Source organism: Symphalangus syndactylus, chromosome 18, assembly GCF_028878055.3.
Source record: "Symphalangus syndactylus isolate Jambi chromosome 18, NHGRI_mSymSyn1-v2.1_pri, whole genome shotgun sequence".
Classification (NCBI taxonomy): Eukaryota; Metazoa; Chordata; class Mammalia; order Primates; family Hylobatidae; genus Symphalangus; species Symphalangus syndactylus.
The window spans coordinates 42975752-42993322 of record NC_072440.2 but is presented as its reverse complement, the minus strand read 5'-3'; the positions used below and the strand labels follow the sequence as shown (position 1 = coordinate 42993322).

Sequence of the window (17571 nt, the reverse complement as noted above, 5' to 3'; positions counted from 1 at the left end):
TTCTTCTATTTTAAAGATGGAAAAATTGTAAACTGAGTAGGTAATGTTTCTCTGGAGATGTATATAGAAGCATTTGAGATTTCTCCTACTAGGAATCTGTAGATGGCTACTTTTTACCTCAATAAACCACTGTTCCTCGGTTTCCTCTTTTGTAAGACAGCACCTTCCTGATAGTAAGAGCATAGAAGAATGCCTTGCACCAGGCACTCAATAGTGTAACCTATTACAAATTAATTCACTTTAAAGCTTCCTATTGCTTTTTCCTTCCAGGATAACTTTCATTGAAATATAATATACCTGCAGACATGCACGTAAGTATACAGTTAATTTTCACAAACTGAACACACCCTTGAGGCCTCTTCCCAGATTAAGAGTCAGAACCATCCCTCACACTTAAGAGCTCCTTTTACACTTGCACCCCACACCCTACCCTCAGCAAACAGTAATGTTAATCCAACAACATTTGCTTTGCCATTTGTAAAACATTTATTGTGGTAAAATATATCTAAAACTTAGAATCTTAACTTCTTTTTTTTTCTTTTTTTTTAGATGGAGTTGCTCTGTTGTCAGGCTGGAGTACCATGGCACAATCTTGGCTCACTGCAACCTCCGCCTCCTAGGTTCAAGTGATTCTCCTGCCTCAGCCTCCCAAGTAGCTGGGACTACAGGAGCGTGCCACCACGCCCAGCTAATTTTTGTATTTTTAGTAGAGACGGGGTTTCACCATGTTGGCCAGGATGGTCTCCATCTCAACCTAGTGATCCGCCTGCCTTGGCCTCTCAGAGTGCTGGGATTATAGGCAGGAGCCACCACTCCCAGCCCATCTTAACCACTTTTAAGTGTACAGTTCAGTAGAGTACTAAGTGTGATCCCATTGTTGTACAACCATCACCAGCATCCATCTCCAAAACTCTTTTCATCTCACGTAACTGAGACTCAGTACCCATTCAGCAATATCTCCCTATTCCTGTCTCCCTCTAGCTCCTGGCAACCACCATTTTACTTTGTCTATATGAATCTTACCACTCCGGATTCTTTAATATAAATGGAATTGAAGTGTTCGTCCTACTTTTGCCGATTTTTGTTCTCTACATAAGTAGAATTCTACAGCTATGTTTTACCCTGAATCTAGCTTCTTTCCCTCAACATGTCTGTGGGATTTATCAGTTCTTTAGAATTCTACTTTATTTCTCCTCGTTAAATAGTACTCTCCTGTGTGAGTATGCCACAATGTATTCTACTGGTGATGGGCATTTGGGTAGTTTTCAATTTGGGGTTTTTACATGTAGTGCTGCTATATCTTTTGGTAAAATATGTGGCTAGAAATGAAATTGCTAGAGCATAGGGTATGCATGTATTCAGCTTTAGTAGATATTCCCATTACTTTTTATTAATACATTCAAGTCACCAAAGAGAAGTGATCTTTCATATATGACTTATACAATCTCTTACATGAAGGAAAGCAATTTACATATTTGAATTCACATGATGCTGTGGACTCTGCCCAGAAGAGTAACACTGCCCACCCACTCAACTCCTCCCACTGCAAACCCCACACGCCAGCTCTATTGAACTTTCTCTGCTTAGCTGAACACCCCTCTACTTTTTCCTCCCTAGGCCATTGTGGGTGCTGCTTCACTCAGCCTGCACCCTCTTTCTACCTGGTTTGATGGCTGTTTGTCTCTCAGACCTCAGCCCCTTTGAGAACTAGTACCAAAGCACAAGGTATGCCTCCTCAAAATGCATGTCATCATGAGTTCATTCTTGTTGGAATGTAAGTCTGAAGATGAGGCTCTGGCATTCTCCTCTTGCCCAGGGCTTGCCACTTACTACCTCTGTCTCCATTTATCTTTTAGGAGTTGTCTACATATGCCGATTAAACCTATTTTGAGCCTCCATTCTGGGTTCCCATTGACATAAAACATGATGCTTAGAATATACACAAATCCAAACCACTTAGATCAGTATCAGCAACCAGGTTCAGTCCACTTTCCAATAGTTGTACATAACATTTTACTGTTCTAGATGATGTCAAGTCTAAGGACTCACTAGTATTTAATAACACCTAATTCAAACAGAACAAAAAACTGCCCAGTAGCTCCTTCCAAAGATTAATTACAATGATAGAAAACACTGAACTCTGAGTTGGTCTTCCATGTTGGACAAAAAACAATGCTCTGAATCTACATGGTTTCATTACAGAATGGGATGAGTAACATGGACTGATGCCATAAAAGTAATTCCAGTTAACAGTTCCATTTACACTAACAATAGTAACCTAGATTACCAAGAAATAATCCAAGTAGAAATTGCCATGGCTTAAATGAAATAAAAATGAGGGAACTCATTCAGATCTTTTTCTCCATTAAATGTAAAGTTATGTCATGTTCATGGGTGGGAAGATATAGACATTCAGACATTTTCCACGAGAAAAACGATTGAGTGTATGGTACACATTCTCTCAGAATCCTAAGTATACATTAAAACATAGGAATTAAGTTAATATGGACACGAAAATGAACAAAGATTAGTGGATTAGAATAGAATGTTAGAAGAAACCTATTAGGCTTAAGGAAATTTAACATGTGATTTAAAAAATAGTGCCCAAATCAAGGTGGGGGAAAGTTCAAATAGTCAATAAAAGGTTAGAACCGTGGGCTATTTAAAAAAAAAAAAAAAAAAAAAAAAGACCTGTATCAGATAAGAATGTATTTGACTGCAAGTAACCAAAAAACCAAACTAACAGTGGCCTAATTAAATAGAGATACAATTTCTCATAAATTAGAAGTCTCTGCTAGTGTTGGCCCACCTGCTCAATGATATTCTAAGGTGAGTTGACAGTCTACAGCCCACAGGCCAATCATTGCACTTTTGTACAACTCAAAAATGAAGAATGGTCTTTACCTATTTTAAATGGTTGGAAAAAAGAATATTTTGTGACAAGTTACATTAAGTTTAAATATTAGGGCCCATGAATAAAGTTTTATTGGAATACAAAGACGCTCATTTACATTTCCTCAATGGCCATTTCTATGCTTCAACACCAGAGTTGAGTAGACAGAGGTTGTATGGCCTACAAAGCCCAAGATGTTTACTATCTGGTCCTTTACAGAAAAAACTTGCCAATCCCTGCCCTAAGGAACCCGTACTCTTTCCAGCTTTGCCATCTTTGTTACATTGCCCCCAGTAATGTAGTGCTGTATTACTACAAACTAGGCCCTCAACTCCAAAGCAGAAGCCTTCCTGTAAACCCTGCAGACTCCCACTTACATTTGACTGGCCAGAGATTGGCACTGCTAGGCCTAGACACAAGTAGCCTGGGCACCTCCGGCTCTCCCCACCCAGAAGTACTAATGTATAAATAAGACCATGAACACAAAGACTACAAGAGGCAGAGTGTGTATGATCTTTTTATGGGGATGACCAAATATGAAACCTAGAACCAATGAAGTCAGAGATTGACTTGTCCATATAATACCCCCATGTAGAAAAGAAACTTAAATGTATTTGTCACATTTTGTTATATTAAGAGTTTCTATAACACAAAAAAATGCTTGATAAACTCAAAGAATTCAACTGCCTAATTTGATATGTTCAAATTTTCATTTTTAAAGATGCAACTTAACAATGAAATGTTTCCCTTATCAAAAGGACTTGCCCTGTGTGGGGAAAATGGTCTCACAGTTGAGGGAAATGTAAACTGGCATAGTATTTGGGGAGACCAAATTGCATCTGACATTTTCTTAGCAATTCTACTTGCATATAAGAATCTATATTCAAAGATGATCACAGACTGTAACAATGGGTAACTTTAAAATGCCCTCTTTGAATGTCCATCAATAAGGGAATCAGTTAAATGGGTATTGAACTATTTTAAATACTATATACAAGCTAATAATGCCCATGGGGAAAAAAAAGTGTTAGGATTTTGAAATGTCTCCACAACACCTTGTTAAGGAGCTATAGGGTCGTTTTAAGGCTGTGTTCATATACAAAGAAAGAAGTCTGGCAGAGCACACGTCACACCTGACAATCACTACCTTTGTTTAGGATTGGGGCTGGGAAGTCAGCTTCTCATATTGCATACGTTGCTATTAAACTTAAAAGCACAAACCACTTGCATAAATTTGTCAGAACTTCTGTTGCAGAGATATAAAGAAAGTAATCAAAAAAGAGAGTAGTTCATCCTTATTTCATGAAATCCAGCACACAGCCAAGACCGAGCTTGGGAAAGTCTAGAGCCAGGGATGGCTCTCTGCCTCCTTTATGCTCAGCCCTCACCCTGACCATCATTCTTACAGGGATACTCTGCAAGGTGCAGGCTAATGTGAAATACTAACGTCCACTGAGAAAGTCACATTTTAAAATTGTAAATTTAACTGATATACTCCTCCTCCCACTAGGACAGATAACATGTTACTGAGGTTCTGAGTGTCATCTAACTTTCAGTTTTTCTTCTGCCTGAAGAAATCTAGCAAGTAGTTTTGGTATTAATATCTGCGTTGGAGTACTTCCTTATATCTTACTTTGGACCTACGTTTTAGAACCTAAAACTAGGAGTCATTGAGTGAGTGCTGTAACGACTGAATATTTGTTTCAAAGTGCATTGCGTTGCTTCTTTCCTGTGATCCTTGACAATAGGATTTGAAATCCAACATCTGTCTACTCATTCTGATTCAGAGGCTCAAGGGTATTAAGTAATAGATATCCAACATAAGAGACCCACAACAATGGTACTATAGTTTTATTAAAGATAGTAGAAAAGCTAGTATCATCAAGTTCCTTAAATGATAGTGAGACAAACTTTCCATGAGGCCAGAGGCCCCCTCCAATCAGTCAAGCAACATCCTCCACTCTCAGGCTCCCATCTGACACCAGGTTGTGAAGGCCTTTGGGCCCTTTGCCCATGACTAGCCCAAGACAGAATGTTGTCTTCCACAGAGTCCTCACTCACTCTAAAGAGGCCAGGAGTGTTAGGTGAGGAGGAATGTACATGCTGAGGCCAATTCTGGACCAGCCCCAGGCCAATGGTACAGAGAAGGATGATAGCAGCTGAATAGCTCAAAAGAGTCCGAAGCCAGCTTAACACCGGTAACAATTTTACTCCTACCCCAAGAGCTGACATGCGTCCAATTCCAGTTCCTCTTTCCCCACCTAAATGACCCCAGAGGTGGCACTAAGCCCAGCTCACTCACGATCTGGGACAGCCATAGTCAGACATCTCAATGGGCCCAGCTTCCCAGTAGGAGTGACTGAGCACAGCACTAGGGGCCCCTGCCCACATCAAAGAGAAGCATCTAAGAGGGGTTAACTGCCGTAATGCCATCCTTCTTGCTGTTCTTTGAGAAACAAACCAAATCCCACCTCCCTTCAAAGAGCTCTAGTTGCTATGAAAACTAATGCCACCCCCTACTAGTGTCCTGAGACTTAGGTGGCCCTGAGGCCAGTAGGAGGCTTTGGGGTATCTCAAGAGCAGCCACACTTCTCCACCAAGGAAGTGTTCACATAGTGCACACTCATCTTGTGTTTGTCATCCTGGACCATCAGGGAGAAGAGTCTGACCCTGGTGGGATGGCAGGTCTGGAAGAGCCAGGGACATGTAGGTACTCCCCTCTGCAGAAACACATGGCAGAATGGTGAGTGCCTCATAGCCACAGCCTCATACCTAAGGCCATCAGTAGACTTGTCGGGGATACATGGGAAGAGAGAAGGAGGGCCTGGGAAGAAGCTGCTGGATCAGGGCTGTTTCAGAACAATCTTTAGGAAGCTGATGTTGTTTCTTATGAACAAAGATAAGGGATAAGGTCACAGTGTGGGGAAGATGCTACACACTGCATCAGTGCTAGATTACGTAATTGCCAACTTCAATGGCTTCCTTGACTCAAAAGGAGCCAGGCCTAGAGAGTTGAGCACTTAGTGCTATCCCAATATGACCCCAGAAGAGAAAGAATGAGGTTCCATGTCTTACCTTACAGCACTCAGAGCTGGAATGACGGAGCTCACTGTTGAAGGCCGGGCAGGTCCTCTGTCAGTAAGGGAAGCTGAGAGTCTTGGGTGCAACCATACACTTGCCCCAGGCAGCTCTGTGAAGGTTTACCTTGTGATCCTGCAGATGGCAGAGCTTCTCTGCTGGAAACATATCCTGGCCATGGCCTATCTCCCGGTGATTCTGGCCCGGGATCCCCAGGATCAGCTGCTCCACATTAGGGATAAAGGGTTTCTGGACATAAGGCAAGTGAAACAGAGGTGGCTGTGTGTGGGACAAGGTCACAAACAGCAACACTACATCTCGTTTCCTTTTGATACTGGAACACTCATTCAAGCTGGCATCAGCAACATCAGTGGCTGGAATTTTTTTCTCTGCCAAGAGGTTGGGCACCACCTCCATCCAATATGTGAGTAAATAGTAGGTCTCCAATAATGACCCTCCCTCTGACTGGTAGGACGAAAAGATAATGGGGAAAGACCCCAAAAGGAATCTTTGGAGGCCCTTTCGATGGTCCTCAAACTCTAGAACAAGCTCAGTGGCATGGGGAACAATGGGCACCCAAGCCTATAGCTTTATCAAGGAAACCTGCAAGAAGGGAACTGCCTCAAAACAGAGAAGCCAGTAGCTGTGTAGGAACTGAGCCTGTAGGGAAAGAAGAGGGGAAGCTCCAGGAGGCCGCTATCATGGAAAGTCCCACCTCCCTTTCAGCTTCTTACTCTCCACTACCCAGCCTTGCAGGATAGGACAAAGACTTAGCAGTCTCAGCTTGTCAAAGCCAGTGCTTAGTCCACAGCAGCCAGGAATGGGCTGAGGTTCCTCAACTCCCATCACCCTACCCTGGAATTAAGGCAGAATGATTGCCCTTGTACTGAAAACCATTCCAGTCACCATAACCTAAGACAAGCCACTTGCCCTGTTGTATCCCCTAAAACACTGTAGTTGCCCAGCCTAGCAGCTGTGTACTTCACACTTTAGAGCATCCTTACACACAGAACTTTAGGGCATCAGCCATAAAGCTTAAAGACATCCTACATACCAAGCCTGCAGAGCTGAAACCAGGAAGCAGATTCCTTTTCTGCTATACCAGCTGAAGAGTATTCTGTCCCCAACTCCTTGCTCTACTCACAAGAGCCCTTAATATCTGTTGTCATTTACACCCCATTCCCTGACCAGCCCCACAAAATGCTGCCAGGCAGCTTCTGGATCACTCCTTCCCTGGCAAAGACCAGCGCTCCAGCTACTTACTTTTGAATGTGAGGGTAAAACCATGTTGCCTGGCAGAGAAGATCTCATTTATGTGGGAAGACAGCATCGGGTTGGGACAGTCAAACGTCTCTACTGAGCTCAAACACGTGCACCAAAGACCCAGAGCCAAGAGCCCAGGAATGAGCCAGGAGCTGCCACTTCTCCCACAGCGCCCCCCTCCATCGTACCTGCTCTCAGAAGCAGGCCTTCCCCTTCGCTGTCTTTAACTAGCCATCTGCCCAGGTGTAGGCCCTATTCTAACCCCCACAGCTTGAGGCTGATCACGCATTCAAGAGAAATTAACTTCAGGTGAGAGAAACTCCCACTCCCAGAACAACTTCAATACCTACTCCTGTTTACAGAATGGAGGTGCAAGAAGTGATCATACAGATTGTGTTTCTCAAACGCAAACTCAAAAACACAAGTACATAATTAGTGAATAGATGCACTTATGTGGAAGACATGCTCTGACAGACTGTGTTGGTCCAAATGCTGGAAACAAGGACAGGTGTGCACAGTTTGCAAGTTACAAGCACTCCATTTAACTCACCTTTGTGTTCTTAGACTTTAGCTAACATCAGAATCACCTAGAGCATTTGTTAAGACATAGATTGCTAGGCCCCATTCCCAGAGTTTCTGATTCAATAGGTCTTAAATGAGGTCCAAGAATTAACCTCTCGAGCAAGTTGCCAGGTGATGCTGATAATGCTGGTTCTGAGACCGCTTTGAAAATCACTCATCCACATTATTTATAGCATAACTAGTACATGGAAGATGCCCAATAAGTGTATTTTGATTCATTGATAATACACTATACCTAGTGTGTTTGTGGTTCTGAAATTTTTTTAAACAGAAACAAACAAACAAACAAAAAACTCCTTCAGGTTAAAAGGACGAAATTCACTAAATCTGAAAATACCAGATTCTCAGGTGGGAAGTACCCACATAAGAAAAGTAGCATTTGGGATTCATGCTCCCAACATTCTTTTGTTTTCTTTTCGGAGAGTACCAATCAAGATCTTCAAAAAATAACATATACGAGAAGCCAATATTGTCTTCTTCATGTTTCCTAACACTTAACAAATTACTCTGAGCATCTTATATATAAATACAGTGTAGGAATAATCTGTCAATTAAACATACAGAGTAAGGCATCCTTCATTAACAAATTAACCTGCATTTCACAATAATTTGCTTTTCTTAAAAGACCAAATCACATTGACACGTACAATATAAGTTTAGTTTCTCCACTTTGAGAGGCCGAGGTGGGTGGATCATAAGGTCAGCAGTTCGAGAGCAGCCTGACCAACATGGTGAAACCCCGTCTCTACTAAAAATACAAAAATTAGCCGGGCGTGGTAGTGTGCACCTGTAATCCCTGCTACTCAGGAGGCTGAGACAGGAGAATCACTTGAGCCCGGGAGGCAGAGGTTGCAGTGAGCCGAGATTGTGCCACTGCACTCCAGCCTAGGCAACAGAGTGAGACTCCGTCTCAAAAAAAAAAAAAAAAAGTTTAGTTTCTCTAAACTTGAGGTTTATTTATTCTCATTAAGAAATTCAATGTCCCAAATTATGTAAATAAGTATACCATAAGTAATGGTAATCAGAACAGTCCATCTTTAGAAAGCTTGCTGTGTAAATTCATTAGCTAATGTTAGTGAAACAAGCTTATGAGGTAGGTGTGATTATCCTTGTTTTGTGGATGGGGAAACTGAGGAAAAAGTAGGTAATGACCTGCCCATGGCAGGGCTGAGTCAGCTGTCTATGCAGAGTAGATTCTATGTTAAGACAATTCCTTTGGGCTTTTGTTCCTTAAAAATGAAGAAATACAAAGCAAAAGCAAAGGATAAAATAATTCAATTTAGAAAAACAAGCTTTGGTAAAAGCAAAAATAATAGGAATAGGTTTTTTTTTTTAAGTTGAGAACGGAATTCTTTAAAAGCTAATAATTTGTGTGCCTAAGGTTCCCACTAATTATCCCTACCTCGTCTGTGTTATTTTTTTAATCAATGAGAGGTTGATGATAACTCTCTTTTGAGCTTATATTCTTTGCTTTTTAATGAGCAGGTTCTTATGGAACCCCAATTAAATATGTAGTGAGCTTATGGAATTTCTAGCAAATGTGGCTTTCCTTTTTGTTTAGATAAATTAATCTCCAACTTCTCAGCAAGAGGAAAGGGGGCAGCTCTCATCTAATCCCCAGGCCTTCCCTAAATGGCTTCAAGTGTGAATGTGTTAAGTAAAATCCTTCATGAATTTGTAAATTGCTTTAAATAAAACCTCAATAATAATCTTGGATGAGAAGCTTGTTTTACTAATTTATAGCTAAGCAGCTGTTGTTTTGTTAGCATCTTCAGCTTCATTTACACAAGAAAATCTGAAAATGAATCATGCAGACAGGAGAGACCAGATTGCAGTCTACGGTAAACGTTTTTGTATGCTTGTCTCATAGGACATTGAAAAGTAAACACCGAAAAAGACCATTCATCAACCATCACACTGGAAAAAATGTTGGCCAATGATATGTTCAGCTTATATTTCAATAGATTTTATATTTCATGTGTCACTGCCAAGCTAAAGCTGAGTGTGTATGATGAAAATGCATGCTAGCAAAATATGAGCCAACTTCTCTGAGGCCCTGCAAAACCTATCAAGTGCCTCATCAGGGAAGAAGGAAGCATTGACTGCTCAAGTCATTGACTCTAGTATGCCTGTAGCCTCACCATTCAGCTCTGTCCATTTAGATGTGGTAAGAATCAGAAGCAGATGAAAAGTATATACTTGATAATATGCTCAGTGTCTTCTTAGACTTGGGATAATATATATAAAGGTGTTTTATAAACTATAAATTGCAAGTCCTTTCTGTGGGTAGGGTATCACATATTTATTTAATGCAATGGTCTTTAAGTTTTTGGTTGAGTGCCCTAACAGTAAAAAAATAAAATAAAATAAATTAACATTTACCCCAACGTCTACGTATGGGTTTATTCATTAATAAACTACATATGTATACTAATATACATTTATATTAAAGAGATGCACATATATATATACCTATAAGATACACAAAAATGGAGATTGAAAAAGGATATGAAAATTAAATAGGAGGGGCCGGGCATGGGGGCTCACGTCTCTAATCCCAGCACTTTGGGAGGCGGAGGCAGAAGCAGGCAGATCAGGAGGTCAGGAGATCGAGACCATCCTGGCTAACATGGTGAAACCCCATCTCAATTAAACATAAAAAAAATTAGCCGGGCATGGTGGCGGGCGCCTGTAGTCCCAGCTACTTGGGAGGCTGAGGCAGGAGAATGGCGTGAACCCAGGAGGCTGAGCCTGCAGTGAGCCAAGATACAGCCACTGCACTCCAGCCTGGGCAACAGAGCGAGATTCCATCACACAAAAAAAAAAAAAAAAGAAAGAAAATTAAATAGGAATTCATTTTCTAGTATTTCTACTATTTTTTTCCTGCTCCCAGCAGATCATCTTAGGAGACTACTGCTTTAATGGATAAGTTCATTTTGAAAAGTAGGGGTGATCATTATAATTAACTTTTTAAAATTATGCTTTAAGTTCTAGGGTACATGTGCACAATGTGCAGGTTTGTTACATATGTATACATGTGCCATGTTGGTGTGCTGCACCCATTAACTCATCATTTACGTTAAGTATATCTCCTAATGCTATCCCTTCCCCCTTCCCGCACCCCTCGACAGGGGTGTGTGTGATGTTCCCCACCCTGTGTCCAAGTGTTCTCATTGTTCAATTCCCACCTATGAGTGAGAACATGCAGTGTTTGGTTTTCTGTCCTTGTGATGGTTTGCTCAGAGTGATGGTTTCCAGCTTCATCCATGTCCCTACAAAGGACATGAACTCATCCTTTTTAATGGCTGCATAGTATTCCATGGTGTATATGTGCCACATTTTCTTAATCCAGTCTATCATTGATGGACATTTGGATTGGTTCCAAGTCTTTGCTATTGTGAATAGTGCTGCAATAAACATATGTGTGTATGTGTCTTTATAGCAGCATGATTTATAGTCCTTTGGGTATATACCCAGTAATGCGATGGCTGGGTCAAATGGTATTGCTAATTCTAGATCCTTGAGGAATTGCCACACTTTCTTCCACCATGGTTGAACTAGTTTACAGTCCCACCAACAGTGTAAAAGTGTTCCTGTTTCTCCACATCCTCTCCAGCACCTGTTGTTTCCTGACTTTTTAATGATCACCATTCTAACTGGTGTGAGATGGTATCTCATTGTGGTTTCGATTTGCATTTCGCTGATGGCCAGTGATGATAAGCATTTTTTCATGTGTCTGTTGGCTGCATAAATGTCTTCTTTTGAGAAGTGTCTGTTCATATCGTTTGCTCACTTTTTGATGGGGTTGTTTGATTTTTTTCTTGTAAATTTGTTTAAGTTCTTTGTAGATTCTGGATATTAGCCCTTTGTCAGATGGGTAGATTGTAAAAATTTTCTCCCATTCTGTAGGTTGCCTGTTCACTCTGATGGTAGTTTCTTTTGCTGTGGAGAAGCTCTTTAGTTTAATTTGATCCCATTTGTCAATTTTGGCTTTTGTTGCCATTGCTTTTGGTGTTTTAGTCATGAAGTCCTTGCCCATGCCTATGGCCTGAATGGTATTGCCTAGGTTTTCCTCTAGGGTTTTTATGGTTTTAGGTTTAACATTTAAGGCTTTAATCCATCTTGAATTAAGTTTTGTATAAGGTGTAAGGAAGGGATCCAGTTTCAGCTTTCTACATATGGTTAGCCAGTTTTCCTAGCACCATTCAGTAAATAGGGAATCCTTTCCCCATTTCTTGTTTTTGTCAGGTTTGTCAAAGATCAGATGGTTGTAGATGTGTGGTATTATTTCAGAGGGCTCTATTCTGTTCCATTGGTCCATATCTCTGTTGTGGTACCAGTACCATGCTGTTTGGGTTACTATAGCCTTGTAGTATAGTTTGAAGTCAGGTAGTGTGATGCCTCCAGCTTTGTTCTTTTGGCTCTTGGCAATGTGGGCTCTTTTTTGGTTGCATATGAACTTTAAAGTAGTTTTTTCCAATTCTGTGAAGAAAGTCATTGGTAGCTTGATGGGGATGGCATCGAATCTACAAATTACGTTGGGCAGTATGGCCATTTTCACGATATTGATTCTTCCTATCCATGAGCATGGAATGTTCTTCCATTTGCTTGTGTCCTTTTTTATTTCGTTGAGCAGTGGTTTGTAGTTCTCCTTGAAGAGGTCCTTCACATCCCTTGTAAGTTGGATTCCCAGGTATTTTACTCTCTTTGAAGCAATTGTGAATGGGAGTTCACTCATGATTTGGCTCTCTGTTTGTCTGTTATTGGTGTATAAGAATGCTTGTGATTTTTGCACATTGATTTTGTATCCTGAGACTTTGCTGAAGTTGCTCAGCTTAAGGAGATTTTGGGCTGAGATGATGGGATTTTCTAAGTATACAATCATGTCATCTGCAAACAGGGACAATCTGACTTCCTCTTTTCCTAATTGAATACCTTTTATTTCTTTCTCTTGCCTGATTGCCCTGGCCAGAACTTCCAACACTACGTTGAATAGGAGTGGTGAGAGAGGACATCCCTGTCTTGTGCCAGTTTTCAAAGGGAATGCTTCCAGTTTTTGTCCATTCAGTATTATATTGACTGTCGGTCTGTCATAAATAGCTCTTATTATTTTGAGATACGTCCCATCAATACCTAGTTTATTGAGAGTTTTTAGCATGAAGGGCTGTTGAATTTTCTCAAAGGCCTCTTCTGCATCTATTGAGATAATCATGTGGTTTTTGTCTTTGGTTCTGTTTATATGATGAATTATGTTTATTGATTTGCATATGTTGAACCAGCCTTGCATCTCAGAGATGAAGCCAACTTGATCATAGTGGATAAGCTTTTTGATGTGCTGCTGGATTTGGTTTGCCACCATTTTATTGAGGATTTTTGCATTGTTGTTCATCAGGGATATTGGTCTAAAATTCTGTTTTTTTGTTGTGTCTCTGCCAGGCTTTGGTATCAGGATGATGTTGGCCTCATAAAATGAATTAGTGAGGATTCCCTCTTTTTCTATTGATTGGACTAGTTTCAGAAGGAATGGTACTGGCTCCTTTTTGTACCTCTGGTAGAATTGGGCTGTGTATCCGTCTGGTCCTGGACTTTTTTTCGTTGGTAGGCTATTAATTATTGCCTCAAATTCAGAACCTGTTATTGGTCTATTCAGGGACTCAACTTCTTCCTGGTTTAGTCTTGGGAGGGTGTATGTGTCCAGGAATTTATCGATTTCTTCCAGATTTTCTAGTTTATTTGTGTAGAGGTGTTTATAGTATTCTCTGATGGTAGTATGTATTTCTGTGGGATCAGTGGTGATATCCCCTTTATCATTTTTTATTGCATCTATTTGATTCTTCTTTCTTTTCTTCTTTATTAGTCTTGCTAGCAGTCTCTCAATTTTGTTGATCTTTTCAAAAAACCAGCTCCTGGATTCATTGATTTTTTGAAGGGTTTTTTTGTGTCTCTATCTCTCTCAGTTCTGCTCTGATCTTAGTAATTTCTTGCCTTCTGCTAGCTTCTGAATGTGTTTGCTCTTGCTTCTCTAGTTCTTTTAATAGTGATGTAAGGGTGTCAATTTCAGATCTTTCCTGCTTTCTCTTGTGGGCATTTAGTGCTATAAATTTCCCTCTACATACTGCTTTAAATGTGTCCCAGAGATTCTGGTATGTTGTGTCTTTGTTCTCACTGGTTTCAAAGAACATCTTTATTTCTGCCTTCATTTTGTTATGTACCCAGTAGTCATTCAGGAGCAGGTTGTTCAGTTTCCATGTAGTTGAGTGGTTTTGAGTGAGTTTCTTAATCCTGAGTTCTAGTTTGATTGCCCTGTGGTCTGAGAGACAGTTTGTTATAATTTCTGTTCTTTTACATTTGCTGAGGAGTGCTTTACTTCCAACTATGTGGTCAATTTTGGAATAAGTGTGATGTGGTGCTGAGAGGAATGTATATTCTGTTGATTTAGGGTGGAGAGTTCTGTAGGTGTCTATTAGGTCTGCTTGGTGCAGAGCTGAGTTCAATTCCTGGGTATCTTTGTTAACTTTCTGTCTCGTGGATCTGTCTAATGTTGACAGTGGAGTGTTAAAGTCTCCCATTATTATTGTGTGGGAGTCTAAGTCTCTTTGTAGGTCTCTAAGGACTTGCTTTTTGAATCTGGGTGCTCCTGTATTGGGTGCATATATATTTAGGATAGTTAGCTCTTCTTGTTGAGTGGATCCCTTTACCATTATGTAATGGCCTCCTCTGTCTCTTTTGATCTTTGTCGGTTTAAAGTCTATTTTATCAGAGACTAGGATTGCTACCCCTGCTTTTTTTTTGTTTTCCATTTGCTTGGTAGATCTTCCTCCATCCCTTTATTTTGAGCCTATGTGTGTCTCTGCATGAGATGGGTCTCCTGAATACAGCACACCAATGGGTCTTGACTCTTTATCCAATTTGCCAGTCTATGTCTTTTAATTGGAGCATTTAGCCCATTTACATTTAAAGTTAATATTGTTATGTGTGAATTTGATCCTCTCATTATGATGTTAGCTGGTTATTTTGCTCCTTAGTTGATACAGTTTCTTCCTAGCCTTGAAGGTCTTTACAATTTGGCATGTTTTTGCAGTGGCTGGTACTGGTTGTTCCTTTCCATGTTTAGTGCTTCCTTCAGGAGCTCTTGTAGGGCAGGCCTGGTGGTGACAAAATCTCTCAGCATTTGTTTGTCTGTAAAGGATTTTATTTCTCCTTCACTTATGAAGCTTAGTTTGGCTGGATATGAAATTCTGGGTTGAAAATTCTTTTCTTTAAGAACATTGAATATTGGCCCCCACTCTCTTCTGGCTTGTAGAGTTTCTGCCAAGAGATCTGCTGTTAGTCTGATGGGCTTCCCTTTGTGGGTAATCCGACCTTTCTTTCTGGCTGCCTTAACACTTTTTCCTTCATTTCAACTTTGGTGAATCTGACAATTACGTGTCTTGGAGTTGCTCTTCTCGAGGAGTATCTTTGTGGTGTTCTCTGTGTTTCCTGAATTTGAATGTTGGCCTGCCTCACTAGGTTGGGGAAGTTCTCCTGGATAATATCCTGAAGAGTGTTTTCCAACTTGTTTGCATTCTCCCCGTCACTTTCAGGTATGCCAATCAGACGTAGATTTGGTCTTTTCACATAGTCCCATATTTCTTGGAGGCTTTGTTCATTTCTTTTTACTCTTTTTTTCTCTAAACTTCTCTTCTCACTTCATTTCATTCATTTGATCTTCAATCACTGATACCGTTTCTTCCAGTTGATCGAATCGGCTACCGAAGCTTGTGCATGTGTCACGTAGTTCTCATGCCTTGGTTTTCAGCTCCATCAAGTCATTTAAGGTCTTCTCTACGCTGTTTATTCTAGTTAGCCATTCATCCAATCTTTTTTCAAGGTTTTTAGCTTCTTTGTGATGGGTTCGAACATCCTCCTTTAGCTCAGAGAAGTATGTTATTACCGATCATCTGAAGCCTTCTTCTCTCAACTCGTCAAAGTCATTCTCTGTCCAGCTTTGTTCCATTGCTGGTGAGGAGCTGTGTTCCTCTGGAGGAGAAGAGGCACTCTAATTTTTAGAATTTTCAGCCTTTCTGCTCTGGTTTCTCCCAGTCTTTGTGGTTTTATCTACCTTTGGTCTTTGATGATGGTGATGTACAGATGGGGTTTTGGTGTGGATGTCCTTTCTATTTCTTAGTTTTCCTTTTAACAGTCAGGACCCTCAGCTGCAGGTCTGTTGGAGTTTGCTGGAGGTCCACTCCAGACCCTGTTCGCCTGGGTATCACCAGCAGAGGCAGCAGAACAGCAAATATTGCAGAATGGCAAATGTTGCTGCCTGATCCTTCCTCTGGAAGCTTTGTCTCAGAGGGGCACAGGCTGTATGAGGTGTCAGTTGGCCCCTACTGGAAGGTGTCTCCCAGTTAGGCTACTCAGGGGTCAGGGACCCACTTGAGGAGGCAGTCTATCCGTTCTCAGATCTCAAACTCTGTGCTGGGAGAACCACTACTCTCTTCAAAGCTGTCAGACAGGGACGTTTAAGTATGCAGAAGTTTCTGCTGCATTTTGTTCAGCTATGCCCTGCCCCCAGAGGTGGAGTCTACAGAGGCAGGCAGGTGTCCTTGAGCTGCAGTGGGCTCCACCTAGTTCGAGCTTCCCAGCCACTTTATTTACCTACTCAAGCCTCAGCAATGGTGGACGCCCCTCCCCTAGCGTCACTGCCACCTTGCAGTTCAATCTCAGACTGCTGTGCTAGCAGTGAGCAAGCCTCCGTGGGTGTGGGACCCTCCAAATCAGGCGCAGGATATAATCTCCTGGTGTGCCATTTGCTAAGGCTATTGGAAAAGTGCAGTATTAGGGTGGGAGTGTCCTGATTTTCCAGGTACCGTCTGTCACAGCTTCCCTTCACTAGGGAAGGGAATTCCCCAACCCCTTGCACTTCCTGGGTGAGGCGATGCCCTGCCCTGCTCCGTGGGCTGCACTGTCTGACAAATCCCAGTGAGATGAACCCGGTACCTCAGTTGGAAAAGCAGAAATCACCCGTCTTCTGCGTCACTCACACTGGGAGCTGCAGACTGGAGCTGTTCCTATTCGGCCATCTTGGAACCTCCTCTATAATTAACATTTACATAGTGTATGTAAATACTGCTAAATATTACTAATTCCAATGCTTTACATATATTAACTTGTTTTACCTTGGTATCAGCCTTATGCAACAGGTATAATTATTATCTCCACTTCACAGATGATGAAATTGAGGTACAGACTGATCACCTAACTTGTCCATAGCCACACAATTACCAAGTATCAGGGATAGGATTTAAACCTAGGCAGTCTGGAGCTAGACTCTAGCTCATCTAAAACCTGAAGACCTGGCAAGGTATTATCATACTAATCAGTAAGTAATCAGAATGCCTATGCATTAGCTTCCATAACATCTGCACAATGGCATGTATCTTAGCATATTGTAATTGTTGCTTTGAATACTTATCTCCCCTGCTAAACTGAAAACTGCTTTAGAACAACGACTGAAGTAGTTTTATATTTACATAACAGTATTGAGCACAGTGCCTGGTACCTAAAAAGTATGTGGTAGGCACTTGTTGGATGGATAGTTGGATGAAAGAAAAAACAGTTTTTAAAAATGGATAGATGGATAGATGGATTTATCCCAATTTACTAGATAGCCATTGGAATTTGAATGTCCTTGAAATAGGGATGAAAATCTCACCTGCCAATAAAAATATTCACAGACTTTCTTCTTAATGAGATAATGCTCTGTTGCTAAC

General features: G+C 41.1%; 1 long non-coding RNA gene across 1 annotated transcript; it reads right to left on the bottom strand.

Moving 5' to 3' along the window:
• Positions 1-820: 820 nt before the first annotated feature.
• Positions 821-7336, bottom strand: LOC129467398 (uncharacterized). The gene is made up of 3 exons (XR_008652376.2): positions 7235-7336; positions 5969-6220; positions 821-5613 (listed from the first exon to the last, which is right to left on the bottom strand). It is a non-coding gene; the product is annotated as an uncharacterized lncRNA (long non-coding RNA).
• Between the last annotated feature and the right edge of the window lie 10235 nt (positions 7337-17571).